Genomic DNA, 17,905 nt, shown 5'->3' with positions numbered 1-17,905 from the left:
TTCAATAGATGAATGGATAAAAAAAATGTGGCATCTATACACCATGGAGTACTATGCAGCAATAAAAAATGACAAAATCATAGAATTTGCAGGGAAATGGATGGCACTAGAGCAGATTATGCTTAGTGAAGCTAGCCAATCCCTAAAAAACAAATACCAAATGTCTTCTTTGATATAATGAGAGCATCTATGAACAGAGCAGGGAGGAAGAGCAGGAAGAAAAGATTAACATTAATCAGTGACATGAGATGGGAGGGAAAGGGAGAGAAAAGGGAAATTGCATGGAAATGAAGGGAGACCCTCATTGCTATACAAAATTACATATAAGAGGTTGTGAGGGGAATGGGAAAATAAACAAGGAGAGAAATGAATTACAGTAGATGGGGTAGAGAGAGAAGATGGGAGGGGAGGGGAGGGGGGATAGTAGGGGATAGGAAAGGTAGCAGAATACAACAATTACTAATAGGGCATTATGTAAAATTGTGGATGTGTAACCGACGTGATTCTGCAATCTGCATTTGGGGTAAAATTGGGGGTTCATAACCCACTTGAATCTAATGTATGAAATATGATATGTCAGAGCTTTGTAATGTTGTGAACAACCAATAAAAAAATAAAATTAAAAAAAAAAGAAACCATGAGCCCAAATGAATCTTTTCTCCTCTAAGTTGTTTTTCTCAGGTATTTGTTGCAGTGATGACAAACTAACACAGGGTCTTAAGAAGTGTTCTGATCTTATACATGTTGAAGTACAGCCAACAGGACTTCCTAAGGTATTGGATGTGGGATATGAGAAAAGAGTCTATTTATTTGATGTTTTCAAAGGATTTGATATGTCAAAGATGACACCATGATTTTGAACTGAATGTGGAGGGAAGAATGAAGCTGTTACAGGATTAAGAAGGCTCAGATAGGGCTGGGGTTGTGGCTCAGTGGTAGAGCGCTCACCTAGCACATGAGAGTCACTGGGTTTGATCCTCAGCAACATGTAAAAATAAATAAATAAATAAATAAAATAAAGGTTAAAAAAAGATATGTTTTAAAAAAAAGAAGGCTCAGATAAAGCAAAATTTTGTTGGGTTTGGGGTGGCAGGATTAGGACCTTATTTTCAGACCTATTATGTCTAAGATATCTTAGTTATCCAAGGGGAGAAGTTTAGTAGGCAGGTGGATATATACGTCTCAGGGGATTTGCTTAGATTAGAGACAAATTTAACAGTTACTGGCACATGAATGTGACATTAAGTCATAAAACTAGTGACATCTCAAAACAGTTAATGTAGATAAACACTGAAAAAGGCCCCAGGACTGACCACTGGGAAACCCAATATTAAGAAATTTAGGAGGATGAGGAAGAATCCGCCAAGGAGACCCTGGAGAGGCCCACGAGGGAGAGTGTGTCTGCCACCCAGTAGAAGAAGCATTTTCAGGAGGAGGCTGTGATCAGCCATGCTGAAAGTCATGGACAGGTCAAGTCAGATGAGAACTGATAACTGACCCCCGGCTTTAGAACTTCGGTGTGTTTGGGACATTAACAGACCAGTAGAATGGAGTTGGCCTGAGTGGTGCCACCAGTGGAACTCGGGCTTGCTGGAGAAGTTACCATTTTCTTGTCTGAGACAGGAAATGTATAAAGTGGGACATCTTGCTGGGTCAAAGAGCAAGAAAACTCTCAAATACCAATTACCTTGTCAAAGGAATAAAAAAAAAAAAACCCAAAACTTAATGGGTTCCCAGAGTTGGAGCAATTTGTATATCCATACAGATGTATACAAATAACATCTGCTGTTTTTTTAAATATCAAATACATAAACTTTTAAGGATCATAAATACTGTATACTTAAAACACAAAAAAATTTAAAATCTAAAATTGGCCACTTTGAGAAATTTTTAATAAAATATTTTTTAGTTGAAGGTGGATATAATACTTTATATTATTTATTTTTATGTGGTGCTGAGAATCAAACCCAGTGCCTCACATATGCTAGGTGTGTACTATACCACAACCCTAACCCCGAGAAATTTTTTAAAGACACCAATTCATTATTCTGAAAATTGATAAATAATAAGGAATAAACAAACATTTGTCTTTTATTTCCTGAACTGTGTTTCATTAAAAGTTATTATTATTATTACTATTATTATTGACACCAGGGATCGAACACAAGGGCTCTTAACCACTGAGCCACATCCCCAGGCATTTTTAAAATTTTACTTAGATAAAATTAAAAAAGCCATAAATATTTTATCTAGAGACAGGGTCTCTCTAAATTGCTTAGGGCCTTGCCAAGTTGCTGAGGCTGACTTTGAACTCATGATCCTCTTGCCTTAGCCTCCTGAGCTGCTAGGATTACAGGTGTGTGCCACCATACCTGGCTCATGAAAAGTTACTCTGTGTTAAAATATTATAACTAATGAAAATGAAGTGAATGAGGAAGTAGAGAATCACTATTTTACAATCATTAATGAAATATCTCGGCAACAATCACCAATGAATGCTAAAACCATTACAAGAAATATTTATAGGGAAATTCATAAGGAATGGATCAGGTTAATACCTCTGAAATCAATGATTGATCTTAGTGTCATTAAAAGAGTGATGAGACATTTTATACCTTCCAATGTGACACAATAAGAACTATTTAGTACACTGAAGGAGGTATCTTACAAACAAAAACAAATAAATAAAAGTTGCATTTGATTGAGTTTCTAGGTTAGGATGGACAAACTCATTCTGTAAGAGGCTGATAGTAATCATTCCAGGATTTACAGGCCACTTACAGTCTGTATCACATATATTTCTTGTGTTTTAAATTTGTTTCTACAGCATTTTAAAAATATAAGTGCTCTGAATGTTCCTCAAAAAACTAGGAATGGAACTACCATTTGACCTAGCTATCTCATTCCTCAGTATCTATCCAAAGGATTTAAAATCAGCATACCACAGTGATGCATCCACATCAATGTTTACAGCAGCTCAATTCACAATAGCTAAGCTATGGAGCCATAAATGCCCATCAACAGATGAATGTATAAAGAAGTGTGGTATATATATACACAATGGAATATTACTCAGCCATAAAAAAGAATAACTTCATGACATATGCTGGTAAATGGATGGATCTAGAGACTATCATGCTAAGTGAAATAAGCCAGCTCCCAAAAAACCAAAGAATATTTTCTTGGATATATGGAAGCTAATACAAAATAGGGGGTAGGTAAAAAATAAGAATATAATTCAGTGGAGTAGACAAAGGGGAATGAAGGGAAGGGCAGGGATGGGAAGGAAAGACAGTGGAATGATTCTGACATAACTTCCCTATGTACGTATATGAATATACCATAATGAACTTCAACATCGAGTACATCCACAAGAAATTAATAAAAAACATAACTATGGGTAAATGGCAGAAAGAACATTAGAATAGAGGGAAGAGAACAGGGAGGGGAGAGAAGGGAGAGAAAGGAGAGGGATTGGAGACTGAATTAGAACAAGATATATTTGATACTTTTATAATCATGTCAAAATGCATTCTACTGTCATGTATAACTAAAAAGAACCAATAAAAAATAAAAAATACAAGTGCTCCATAGAATAGAGGGAAATAAATCTACCCATTTATGGTCAATCAATCTTTGGAAAAGATGCCAAGAACAGACAATGAGGAAAGAACAGTCCTTCAAAAAACAGTGTTAGGAAAACTGCAGATTCACAAACACAGAAATCAGATCAGACCCTTATCTCACCCAATATGCAAAAATTAAATCAAGATGAATTAAAGATTCAAATGTAAATCTTGAAACTAAAATTTCTAGAAGAAACTACAGGAGAAGTACTGTGATAACAGTATGGGCAGTGTGTGTGTGTGTGTGTGTGTGTGTGTGTGTGTATGTGTGTGTAAGTATTACCTGGAAAGCACAAGCAACAAAGGCAAAAAAGATACAAATGGGATGACATCAAACTAAAGAGTTTCTGCACAGCAAAGGAAGCCATCCACAGAGTGAAGAGACAAACTATAGAACAGGAAAAAAATTCTGAAAATCATATATCTGATACAGGGTTAATATCCAAAATATAAAAGAAACTCAAACAATAAACAGCAAGAAAACAAATAAGCCTGATTTAAAAATGGGCCAGAACCTCGGCAGACATTTCCCTGAAGAAGACACACAAATGGCCAAGAGGCATCTGAAAGAACAATGAACATTACTAGTCATCAGGGAAATGCAAATTAAAACCATAATGAGATTTCACTTCATTCATGTTAGAATGGCTGTTATCAAAAAACAAAAGACAGGGCTGGGGTGGTGGTTTAGTGGTAGAGTGCTTGCCTAGCTCACGTGAGGCCCTGGGTTCAATCCTCAGCACCAAATAAAAATGAAATAAAGATATTAAAAAAAAAAAGACAACAAGTGTTGGTGAGGATGGAGAGAAAGGGAACCCTGGTGCACTATTCAGGGGAATGTAAACGAGGACAGCCATTCTGGAAAACAGTATAGAGGTTTCTCTTGAAAAATTAAAAAATTAAGAAATAGATGTTCCAGCAATTAAACTTCTGGGTACATATCCAAAAGAAAATAAAATCAGCATGTCAAGAAAATCTGCACCCCCTTGTTCACCACAATTATTCATAAATAGCTAAGATATGGAATCAACCTAAATGTCCACCAATGATTGAATGGATTAAAACATGTGGTGTATATATACATGATAAAATGCCATTTAGCCTTTCAAAAAGGAGGCAATTCTGTCATCTGTGACCATATGGATGAACCTGGAGGACACTGGGCCAAGTGAAGGGAGTCAGACATAGAAAGAAATGATCTCACGTAGATGTGAGGTCAAAGACAGTCAAACTTACAGAGGCAGAGTAGAATGGTGGGTGTTAGCCCAAGCCCTTTTTATCCTAAGCTCCCTACTTATTTCACAGTAGGCTTACAGATATTAGCAAATCACAAACCCTCAAGAGTCTTACACATTAATGTGGAAGTGAGACAGATAAGCAAATAATCAGAATAAGTGGTAGTAAATTTTAACCACTGAAATATATACAAAATATAGACGGGACACAGACAATGAACTTCTTTCAAGTATGACAAGAAATGTGGTAAGAGTTTCAACAGCAATAGAAGAAACTAAAATCAGTGTTCTTTCTTGATGCAAACTGGGTGTTTATAGATTGTCTGTCTACTGTCTAAAGCATGATTAATATTGATGCTGGCCAGCTAACCTCCATATGCCCAGGAAGTTCCATGTTTAGTTAGCTAATGCTGTTAACGTTGACATCTGCTAATGCAACATTACCTCCTGAATGTTAGGACTCAAGTAGTTTCACATCATTTCAATCCTTAGCTGGCCATTTTGATTAATGTTGACATTATCCAGTTCTGACATTTAACGGCAACATATTGCAAAGATCCTAATCTGTAAACTTGCTTAAAATCTGCCCAGTTTAGTTTGAAAGTTTTAAAATATTGACATTATAAAAGGAGTTCTGAAGGTAAAAGGGTCTGATCCCTTCAAAAAATCTAGAGTCATTCCCCTTTTCCTTTTGTAGAAAGTCAAATGAAAAGTAAGCATTAGGCGGGAGGAAAACCAGAGCTACAAAACCAGAGCAAATAGCATCTCCAATTGTGTGGCTTTAGTTCAGAACCTGGTGACAAGGAGAAAATATGTAAAGGTCAGGAGCTTAGATGGCACCCAGGGACCTGAGGTTTGGAACAATTATGAATAGTCCCAGAGTAAGTGGAAAATGTTACCAAATCAAGGGCCCTTGTGCTCAGTCAGAAGGCTGAGAATTTGCTGAGGACCCCTAGACTGATCTGGGCCATCTGTGAAGGAGAGGAAGAACTAAGTAAGCATACATTGATAAGATCTTTTTTTGACAAGAATGTTTTACGCATATTTAGTAGATAGGTTTTCTTGTAATACTTTGCTCTCATGTTAAGTTGCTCATAACTAACTTGCAATAGTAGGTGCTCAAGAAATGCTGAATTAGACTAAGCTAAAAGTGGGTGATAAGGCTACTCTACACAACGAGATTTATATCAGGGTGGCAGGGGTCAACCAAGTGGTGGCATTCAACCACCAAAGTCAATGTAGGAGTGGTTATAAGAGTGAACAGCAGGGCTGGGGATGTGGCTCAAGCGGTAGCGCGCTCGCCTGGCATGCATGCGGCCCGGGTTCGATCCTCAGCACCACATACCAACAAAGATGTTGTGTCCGCCGAGAACTAAAAAATAAATATTAAAAATTCTCTCTCTCACTCTCTCTCCTCTCTCACTCTCTCTTTAAAAAAAAAAAAAAGTGAACAGCAGACTCAAATCAGTGATTGGAATAGCTCTGACTCACACAGACTTATTCCATTAGCTAGTTGTTCCATTAGCTAGATAGGAAGTCTACTAAATTTTTTTCTTGATTTATGTAAGCAGAAAAGTTCTAAGTCAAGTGAACAAAAGTCTAATCTGAATTATAAAAAACAGAGAAACATGGCCCTTTATCAATTCCCAGACTTGAGCCAGTTTATAGACCCAGAACCCCTTGAAAGAAGGGAGGCTGAGTCTCCTTGAAAGGACTTTCAAGGGCACTGCCAGAATTTTATATTGCTAATTTTTCCTCTGACCTTCCCCAAAGGGGCCTATAGCTTTTTACCTGAGTAACTGTGCATGGAAGAAATAGAAGAATCAAACCCATCAAGGATTACTGGGCCCTGGGGTTCTGAACTGACACTAATATCAGGAGACCCACCTTGCTGTGATCTATAGTTAGAATAGGGGGGTATGGAAGTCAGGTCTATATCAAAATGGTTCAGTGGCTCCCAAACATAACCCTGTGGTTATTTCCCCAAGTTCTAGAATGCCTAATTGGAGTAGATATGCTTAGCAGCTGACAGAAGCCCTACCTTGGCTTCCTAACCTGTGGACAGAAGGTTACTATGGTGGGAAAGGCCAAAAGGAAGCCATTAGAGCTGCCTCTGCCTAGGAAAATAGTAAATCAAAAACAATGCTGCACCTTTGGTTTGTGTAGAGGGGACAGAATGGTGAGACTGTGGGGATGGGAAAGATGGTAGAATGAGATGGACATTATTACCCTGTATATATGTATGATTACACTACTGGAGTGACTCTGCACCATGTACAGCCAGAGGAATGAGAAGCTGTGTTCCATTTGTGTATAATATGTCAAAATGCATTCTACTATCAATTAAAAAAAAACACAATACTGCATTCTTGGGGAGATAGCAGAGTCTATGCCATGATTAAGGGCTTGAAAGACACAAGCGTGTTGATTCCTACCACATCCCCATTTAGCTCTTTTTGGCCAGCACAGAAGAAAGATGAATCTTGGAGACTGATAGTGAATTATACACTTAACCAGGTAATGTTTCCAATTGCAGCTGCTGTAACAGATGTGGTTTCATTATGTGAGCAAATTAACACATACGTAACATACATATCTCTTCTGTCTTGTTTGGATAACTACTCTTCACCCCCCCCCCCCCACACACACACACTTTTTTGGTACCAGGAATTGAACCCAAGGGCGCTTGACCACTAAGCCACATTCCCAGTCTTTTTTTTTTTGAGACAGGCTTTCACTAGGTTGCTTTACAACTTCAATAAGTTGCTGAGACTGGTTTCATACTCTGATCCTCCTGCCTCAGCCTCCTGAGCTGCTGGGATTACAGGTATGCACCACCACAACCAGCAACTACTCTTTTTTTTAAGAAACATCTCATGGCCTGCTAGCAGTCCAGAGAGACTGCATGCTTAATCATGTGTCAACAGCAAACCATCCAACCTGAACTGCTGATCACAAACTGGATGATAGCAGATGCACCAAGCCACAAAGTTGGTTATATGCAACAGAATCAGATGAAAGAAATAGATACATGATTGGTCCTGATCAGGGCCTTGAAGATATAAATAAATTATATGAAGAAATGACCCAAATGTTTGTGGCTCCTGCTGTATCATCTTCTCTCTCCCAACCTGCACATATGGCCTCATGGAGTCTTCCCTACAATTATAGATATAGACCTCCCCTGAAAGTAGAGAATTGCAGTGCTACAGTCCCTTTTCTGGGACATCCCTGAAGGACAGTGTTGAAGGGAAGTCCTCCCAATGGACAGAACTCCAAGAAATGCATTCAGTGTTAATTTTGTTTGGAAGAAAAAAAATGGTCAGATAAGTGATTGTATACCAACTCCTGGGCTGGAGACCAGGGTCTGGTTGAATGACCAGTGATTTGAAGAATTATGATTGGAAAATTGGTGACAAGGGAATTCGGAGATAGACCTATTTTAATGGGCATAAAATGTGAAGATATTTATGCTATGTGAATATTCACCAGAGAGTAACCTCAGCAAGGAGAATTTTAATAATTAAGTAGTTGGAATTTACCTGTTAGGGTTTAGATCTTAAATGTCCTCCATAGGCCCCTATGCTAAGGGATTGGTCACCGAGCCTGTGGTGCTGTTGTTGGGGGGTGGAAGCTTTAGGAGGTGGGGCCAAGCTGGGCCACTGGGGGAATGCCTTTGAAGAGAATGTTGGAACCCCTGGCCTCTCTTTCTTTGCTTGCTGGCTACCAGGCGGTGAGAGGCTTCCTCCACCAGGCCTTGCCTGCCACATGTTCTGTCTTGCCACAGGCCCCCAAACAGCGAAGCCAAATGACCCTGGGCTGAAACCTATGAAAGTACAAACCAAAAGAAATCTTTCCTTCTCTTAAGTTATTTATCTCAGATATTTTGTCACAGTTACATAAAGCTGATGAGCACAAGTGCATACCAGCCTGTTTTCCCAGAGACCCCTGTTATCACATAATGGGCTCATGAACAAGTGGCCACGGTGACAGGGGTGGAGATTATGCATGGGCTTGACAACATGGACTTTCACTCATCAAGGCTGATCTGGCTACAGCTGCTGCTAAGTGTCCAATCTGCCGGCGGCAGAGACCAGCAATGAGTCCCTGATACGGCAACATTCACTGGCCAGTCAACCAGCCACCTGATAGCAGGCTAATTACATTGGACCACTGTCATCACGGAATGAGCAGCATTCTGTTGTTAATGGAATACTGTGACTCTGGGTATCTGTTTATTTTCCCTGCATGAATTATTTCTACCAAAACTAACATTGTGGACTTAAGAATACCCTATCCACGGTCACAGTATTCCACATAACGTTGCTTCTGGTCAAAGAACTTACTCCATAGAAAATAAATTATAATAATGGGCTCATGCTTATAGAATTCACTGGTCTTACTATGTTTCCATCATCCTGAAGAATCTGGATGGGACTTTAGAATGGCCTTTTGAAGACTCAATACATTGCTCTCTAGGTAGCAAAACCTTGCAGGGATAGGGCAAGGTTCTACAAGTGTGTGTGTGTGCTCTAAATCAGCATTCAATATATAATGCTCTCTCTCCTTGGAATAGAAGATTTTCTTGGGGCTTGAGCCTGCCACTTTTGAAACTGGAACTACACTATCAGTCTCTTAGGTCTCACGCCTTCAGACAGACTGGAACAACAGTACTGACTTCCTTGATTCTCTAGCTTCCTGATTTGCCTTGCAGATCTTGGGATACTTCAGCCTCCATAATTCCTTATAGTCTTTCTGTGCCTTGGGAAAACTGCAACTAATACAGCATGCACTGACAATATCTGTGCTTGATAAGAGTATAGGTTTTATTTTAATAAAATAACTCTCTTGGTAAGTTGTTCATAAAACTTGATTTGCAATAGTAGATGCTCAATAAATGTTGCATTGGAGTTGGGCTTAGTAGTACATGCCTGTAATCCAGTGATTCAGGAGGTTTAGGCAGAAGGATCGCACATTTTAGGCCAGCCTCAGTGACTTAGTGAAATTCTTTCTCAAAATAAGAAATAAAAGTGTTGGGGATGTAGCTCAGTGATAGAGCACACCTATGTTCAATTCCCAGTCCAAAAAATAAACACAAAAGTGGCATCAGATTAAGCTGAAAGTGGATGATGGGGGTTATTCTACACAAAAATGTTTATATTTTACAAACAAAAATAAGGCTTATGGGATGCAATCATTCTTCTCTTAGCCTAAACTATCCTAAACAGGGACCACTGGTGACCTCAGCGATTGTTGAACTTGATGTAGAAGTTATTGACAGATGTAATAATTGCTTGCTGAGCAGTTGTTGTAGTCCAGATTTTGTGTTAGTTACCAGGCTATAAATAAATGAGACACTTTGTCTATACTCTCAAGAGGCTTGCTAACCAGGGATCCCACCCTTATAACTGCTGACTATCCATTTAGTTAGTTCCTACCTTCTCAGTTCATCCAAGAAATTTTCTAAATCCAAGACCACAGAATATCAGCATAAGAATGAACCAATGAGATCTTTTCTATTTATCCCTGGTTTCCACTCCAAATTCAACCCAAACAGTGGGGAATAGTCTCCTCGGGTGTGTGTGTGTGTGTGTGTGTGTGTATGTGTGGTGCTGGGGACTGAAGCCAGGGCCTTACACATGCTAAGCAAATGCTCTACTATTGAGCTCCACCCCCAGCCCATATTCTCCTTTTTAAAGCTTTATTAAGGTAACAATGGATTCAGTGTGTGATTAGTCCAGTGTCTCACAACCCACCCTGTGAAATCCCTTCCATAGGTTGAAGCTGTTACTGCAGTGATCATAGCAACCACTATTTATTGTATATGTGGTATGTGCCAGGGGCTAAGTGAGATAGTCCACATGTTCTATCTTGTACAAACTTACAACCCAGATAGTTTAAGAACTGCTCAAACAGTTGCTTAATTTCTGAAGAACTGCTTTATGAAACTGATCAACTTAGGCTGCCCACTGCACAATTCAGTTGCTGAACAATAAGACTGGGAACTCGTCTCACATTTGACTTTCATTCCCATCTTTTACTATATAGGCTTGCCTACATAGTTATCATGAGCCCATTATGTGATAACAGGGGTCTTGGGGAAAACAGGCTGGTATGCACTTGTGCTCATCAGCTTTGTGTAACTGTGACAAAATATCTGAGATAAATAACTTAAGAGAAAGAAAGATTTCTTTTGCTTTGTGCTTTCAAAGGTTTCAGCCCAGGGTCATTAAATTGGGCTCCCCCAAATTCATGATTAGTCCGCAAAATGCCAAGAGGTGTTTAATGACATAGAGAGCAATGTTTCTAATTGGCCATTAGTCTCCAGACTATTTACTTCTTGGGGTAACTGGCTGCCCAAGTCAGACATGGGGCATGATGGACAGATGGGCTGTTCCTGTCACTACATCTACCAGGCTGCCTTGTAAATACTGACAATTTATAAAAGTAGTCCTTTAAATAAATAGAAAATTTCCTTGTTGAATTCTTTGGTATTTTGAATAGTAAACCAGATTAGAACTCACAACATGAGTTGCTATTCAGCTTCTTTAAAAAATATTTTAGTTTTTAGAGTAACGTACTGTGAAAGCGAGACTTTTTTGGGTGTATAGTTCTGTAGACTTTAACATATGAATAGATTCATCTGATCACCACCACAATCAAGATGCAGAACTGTTCTGTTATGCCCACCCCCACCCCAATCCCTTTTACCATCCCTTTGTCACATCCTTCTCTTGATCCCTGACAATTACTAATTTGTTCTCTGACTACAGTTTTGTCTTTTTAAAGAATATCATATAAATGGAATCATTCTGTGTGTAACCATCTGATCTAGCCTTCATTCACTCTGCATGTTTTTCACATTCATCCAAGTAGTTTCAAGTATCAACATCATTCCTTCCTGTTACTGAGTAGAATTCCATCATATGGAGGCACCCTGGTCTGATCATCCATTCTGTCCTGAGGGATATTTGGGTGGTTTCTGGGTTTTGACAATTATGAATAAATCTACTATAAACATACCTGCACAGGTTTAGCTTTCATTTCCTTGACTTTCATTTCTCTAAGGTAAATTTCTACAAGTGGATCGCCCTGTCTCACTGTAACTATAAGAAAATGCTGAGCTGTTTCCCAGAGTGGCTGTACTATTTTGGATTCCCATCAGCAATTTATGAGAATTCCAGTTGCTCCACATACATCCGTGCCAGGACTTGGTATTTTTAGTATTTCTTATTTTAGTCATTTTAACAGGTGTATGGTGTATAGTACTCCTATAGGTATATGGATTCAATTTGCATTTCTGTGAAGGGTAATGATGTTGAATATATTTTCATGTGCTTATCTGCCATTCATATACCTTTTCAGTGACATGCCTGCTTGGATGTTTTTTACACTTAAAAAAAGTGGGTGCTTTTCTTATTGTTGAACTTTGAGAGAACTTTATATAGTCCAGCTACAGTTCTTGGTTAATATGTGATTTGCATATATTTTCCTCCCACTTTATAGCTTATCTTTTAATTTCATAACAGTCTTTTATAGAGCAAAAATTTTAAATTTTGATGAAATCCAATTATCAGGTTTTTCTTATGGATCTTGGTTTTACTGTTATATTTCTGAATTCTTTGCCTAATCCCAGGTCATAAAGATCTTCTACATTTTCTTCTAAAAGTTAAATAGTTCTGCCTTAAACATGTAGTCCTGTGATCCATTTTGAGTTCATTTTTGTATAAGTTATAGAGTTTAGTTTGATTTAAAAAAGTGTATGTCCAGCTGTTCTAATACAACTTGTTGGGAAGATGGTATCTCACCATTCCTTTGTACTTTTGTGAAAAACCAACTGACCATATTTGTGTGGGTCTAATTTTGGCTTCTCTATTCTATTACATTGGTTTATGTGTCTATCCCTTTACTGCATTGTCTTGATTACTTGACTTTATAAGAAGTCTTAAAATTAAGTAGCATAGACAGGCATGCTGGTGCATCCCTATAACACCAGATACTCAGGAGGCTGAAGCAGGAGGGTCGCAAGTTCAAGACTACCCTGTGCAATTTAGCCATACTCTGTCTCAAAATAAAAAATAAAAGGAGTGGGACCCAGCTCAGTGTTTTCCTAGCATGTGTGAGGCCCTGGGTTCAATCACTACTATTGATTTTTAAAAAGTAACATTTGATTATATAATTTGGCAAATTTATTAAAAATTGCCTGAAGTGGGGACTGGAGTTGTGGCTCAGTGGTAAGAGCACTTGCCTAGCATGTGTGAGGCCCTGGGTTCAATTCTCATCACTGCATATAAATAAATGAATAAAATAAAGGTCCACCAACTTCTAAAAAAATATTTTAAAAAATTGCTTGAAGTGAGTGAATTATAATATGTAATTTTTTTCTCAGTAAAATTATATATTCATGTAGTATATTTTTTCAACTTTGCCTTCCATATAATTTTGGAAGCCGCTCATCTCTAGCTGCAAGAAATCCTGCTGAGATTTTGATCAAAATTGCATTATATTTAAAAACAATTTAGAATAATTGACATCTTTATTATTTGAAACATTCATTCCTTAAATATGGCATACCTTTTCATTTGCTTAGTTCTTTGATTTCTTTCAACATTGTTTTACAGTTTTCATCACAGAGATTCTGTGAATGCTTTATTGGATTTATATATTTGGAGATATTGTAAATGCTATTCTTTTTAAAAAAGTTTAGTTGTAGATGGACACAATACCTTTATTTTATTTATTTTTATGTGGTGCTGAGGATCGAACCCAGTGCCTCACACTTGCTTGGCAAGTATTCTACCACTGAGCTACAACCAGTAGCTGAAAAGTTGTATGGAAAATCCTTAGAAAACTGGGAATGAAACCACCATTTGACCCAGCTATTCCCCTCTTTGGTCTATACCCAAAGGACTTAAAAACAGCAGAGTACAGGGACATAGCCACATCAATGTTTATAGCAGCACAATTCACAATAATTAAACTGTGGAACCAACTTAGATACCCTTTAGTAAATGAATGGGTAAAGAAAATATGGTATATATACACATGGAACATTATTCAGCATTAAAAGAGAATAAAATCATAACTTTTGCAGGTAAATGGATGAAGCCGGAGAATATAATGCTAAGTGAAATTAGCCTATCCCAAAAAACCAAATGCCAAATGATTTCTCTGATTTAAGGATGCTGATCCATAATATGCTGTGTGTGTGTGTGTGTGTGTGTGTGTGTGTGTGTGTGTATTAAATGAACTCTAGATAGGACAAAGGGGAAAAGGGAAGGGAGGGGGCATAGAGGTAGCAAAGATGGTGGGATGCGATGGTCATCATTACCCTAAGTTCATGTAAGAAGACAAGAAGGATGTGACTTGACTTTGTATACAACCAGAGATATGAAAAATTGTGCTCTATGTGTTTAATATGAATTGTAATGCATTCTGTTGTTGCTGGGTCTGGCCTTTAACTTTCAATTCTTCTGCCTCAGCGTCCTGAGGCTAAACTTTTGGTCAATGTGTTTTCTAATTTTTAATTTTTTCATTTTAAAAAAATATTTTTATTGCTTATCTGAGACCTTCTATCTTTCCATTTGCTTCAAAAATGTTCATCCTTATTTTGTAGCACTTCCTTATTTTGTAGGTACCTTAAAGTCTTTGTTAGGTAATTTCAACATCTGTGTTATCTTAACATTGACTAAATTGAGATTTTTCTAGTTATTCATATGCTAATTATCCCAAATATTTTAAATATTATAAGAAAGATATTGTTAACCTTCTAGTGAGAATTTTTTTCTAAGCCAGCAATTGACCAAGTTGAGTTCAGTCACAAGTTCTGATCAACCTTCTGTAGACTGTGGCCTTACAGTCTGTTTGTTTTTTAAAGATGTTGTCAGGCTGTTTGGATCTGGTCTGCATGCATACCACTCATTTGCCAGTCTGGGACGTGGGCCAAGGTCTATTTCTTAGGTTAGGCCACAGTCTAGGCATTTACAGATGATTTTATGGGTTCACTGTTCTGAGCACATTTGTCACCATCATCTCCCAGATATTTTCTTCTTTCCAAAGATTCCCCTTTATTGACCACCCTCTGACATGCACTTCCTGCAACTATAGCACTTGCATTTGGGGCCAATTTGTAGGAGAGTAAAGAGAAAAGATGTAGTGGGATTCACCTGTGCTCTTGAGACTATCCCTTTCTGATCAGAGAGGAGCTTTCCCTTTCTTAGAGCTGTATGTGTGGTGGGCCTCTGCCACCAAGTCTGCTGTTCTCAAGAGGCCCCTTTCCTATTCCTCAAGCCTCCAAATAGCAGCTGCTTCTGGGCGCCCACTTCTGGATTCTCAACTGCTCTGAGTGTGGGAGAGGGGGTGAGAAGGAAAAAAAAAGAGGTCAACTCACTGTTGATTCAGTGGTTCTCCACATTCTGGTCTTCTTCTCCAATCTAGCTGCTACAGTCTGCTTTCCAGAGTTCTCATGGAGCTGCTTGCTGTCTGTATTCTGTAGAGGATCTATAGTTGCTCCATCTTCCTTGATCTCGGAACCTGAAATTCTTCTTTAAAGAAGAGTTCCAGACAATAAGGGAACACTAATCTTAGAAAGACAGCATTTTTTCATGGCTTTAACATTGTGAAATCTTATCGACAGTAGACCTAGGACCACCAAACATTGTGTGCCTTCTGATCAGATATAAGAGAAAGTGAATATGTACTAAGCTTGCCTTAAACAATCGAACCTGAATTTAATTAAACTTTTAGAGCTACATGTTAGCATATAGGAAATATGCAGGCTTAAGGTAAGTGAAGAGATTCTATGATGAGCTATCAGCTGAATCCAGGTTGTGTCGTGAGACATTCTCTAGAATGACTTGGTTTCTCTGAGTAAATGGCATCAAAAAGAAGGGGGCACTATTATAGAATAACTGGTCTTTAGAGACAAAAATAATAAAAAGGGGGTAAATAATTGTATTCATGGGATTCTAGAGAAGATTCAATGAGATAATGAATGTAAAGTGCTTAGCATGGTGCCTGGCAAATGGTAAATGAAAATTATTACTACCTCATGTCACCTCTCAGAGTCTCATTCTCTTCTTCATTTGCAAAACAGGGAGATGCTAGTCCCCCTCTCAAGACTGCTTAAGGGCCAAAGGATTCAGCTATCTTAGGCCTTCCTTCTGCACCTGGGCAGGAAAGCGGGACCCTGGAAATGTCTGGTGCAGTGTGCACAGTTGATCATTAGGTGGCAGCTCCGGTCCATCTACCTGGAATCCTGCACCATGAGGACCGAGTCCTGTTTTTGCTACAAGCTGTATCCCTGCCTGACCACCCATCAGCCAGCATTTATTTCTCTTCTGTTCCTAGGGAGGAGGCATTGATTTAAGGGGAGAGAATGGGTGGAGTGTTTTAGATATAATAAGTGTTAACATTTTGCGGAGAATACATCATTTGCAAGGCACAGAGGTAGTCCTCAGACCCAGTTAGACCAGATTCTGAAAACTTCCTGCTCACTGTGCCTGGATCTTGTTTCTTGTCCCAAAGTCTCAACACCTCTCACCTCATCCTGAGTCACCTGTGCAAAAGTCTAACCTGGCTCACTTTCTCTTCCCCATCTATGCACCCACCCACACCTGATGTAACATATCAATCAGGGAGAATTTACTGAAATGAGTCAATAAGTAAATGTACTATGAGCATCCAATTACATAGTCTTCTTCCCTGGTCAGTATTTGTACATTTTCTTTTTGTCTCTGAGACTAGGAGGTAGCCTGGGTCATGACCCAGGTTATGTCACTATGATTAATAACAATTTAATTCCTGAAACTGGATTGCTTGGGTTCAAATCTCAGTTCTTCCATCTGCTAGCTGTAGGTCCTTACACATGTGTTTCAGTTTCTCCACCTGAAAAATGGAGATATGAATTCCTCTCCTGTTGTAGGGTGTTGAGGACTAAATGAGCAAATGCATTTAGAGGGATTAGCACACAGTAGGCATATTGAACATGTTATGTGCCATCTGGAACTTGCCTCACTTTGAGAAAGATTTAACACACTTGTAAAATGCATGCAAGCAAGATATAAAGGGCTTAGTGCAGTTGCTTGGTACAGGGTACAGATCTCAAGAAATAGCAGTTCCTCCACCTCCTGGTTATTATCATTGATTGTTTGCCTGATGTAAGTCTCTGAGTTCTATGAGGAGTCAGTGCTGTGTTGACCTTCTTCTGACCTCAGGCTCAGCAGGGCTTCTGCAATTGTCTGCCTGGGGTTCCAGGGACAGCACCTTCATAACTGAAGGATTCTCAGAGGGGCCCAAGGATCAGAAGCACTGAGGCAGAGGAGGAAGAGACCCTCTGAAGCTAATTTTCCTCTCTTTCCTTTCTGGTGTGCATAGTGATTCTGGAGCGTCTTTTGAGTCGTTGCTTAACTTTGGGACTCTTTTGCAGGTCAAAGGCCTTTGTGTGTAAAGGTGGTCTGAATCCTAAAAGTGTAGGAGCCAGGTAGGACGTTAGGGTTTAACATGATCTTACCCAGTTCCACATGACAGTCTGGAGAGATGGGAAAGGATGGCAGGCAACCACTAGGTGGTGCTGTCACTGTGAAGAAGCCTTCATTGTAACTGCAATCCTGTGGAAGGGGAACCGCAGATAAACAGCTATCTGAAGAGAATCAGCATCCTCATCTAAATACATTCCAGCCGTCTGGTAAGATTTTGGGATGAAGTGGAGACTGACCTAGGAGAATGTGCATGAAAACCAGGAGAGAAGGAGACAGATAGGCCTGCATGGTTGTGTGGTCTCTGTCCACATTCAGTCTCGACACTCAGGCCTCTTCTCTGCCTCACCCATGAGATGTGTCAAGCTACCCCACAGGGCACCTTGGAGCCACCCACCACACCTCCACCTGGAATGCCCTTCATTCCTTTCTCTTCAAGGTGTTGCCTCCTCCTGGAAGCCTCTCCTGGTCCTCCCCATAGCAGAATGGGCTGATAGCTTTTTTGTGTTCCACTGTCCCTATACCTCCATGAAGACTTTTCACAGGTCTTTGTCACTTTAATGGAATT

Source organism: Spermophilus citellus (assembly GCF_964194105.1).
Source record: "Spermophilus citellus genome assembly, chromosome: 2".
Lineage (NCBI taxonomy): Eukaryota > Metazoa > Chordata > Mammalia > Rodentia > Sciuridae > Spermophilus > Spermophilus citellus.
The sequence above is the reverse complement of the archived record's forward strand: the minus strand, read 5'-3'. Positions refer to the sequence as shown.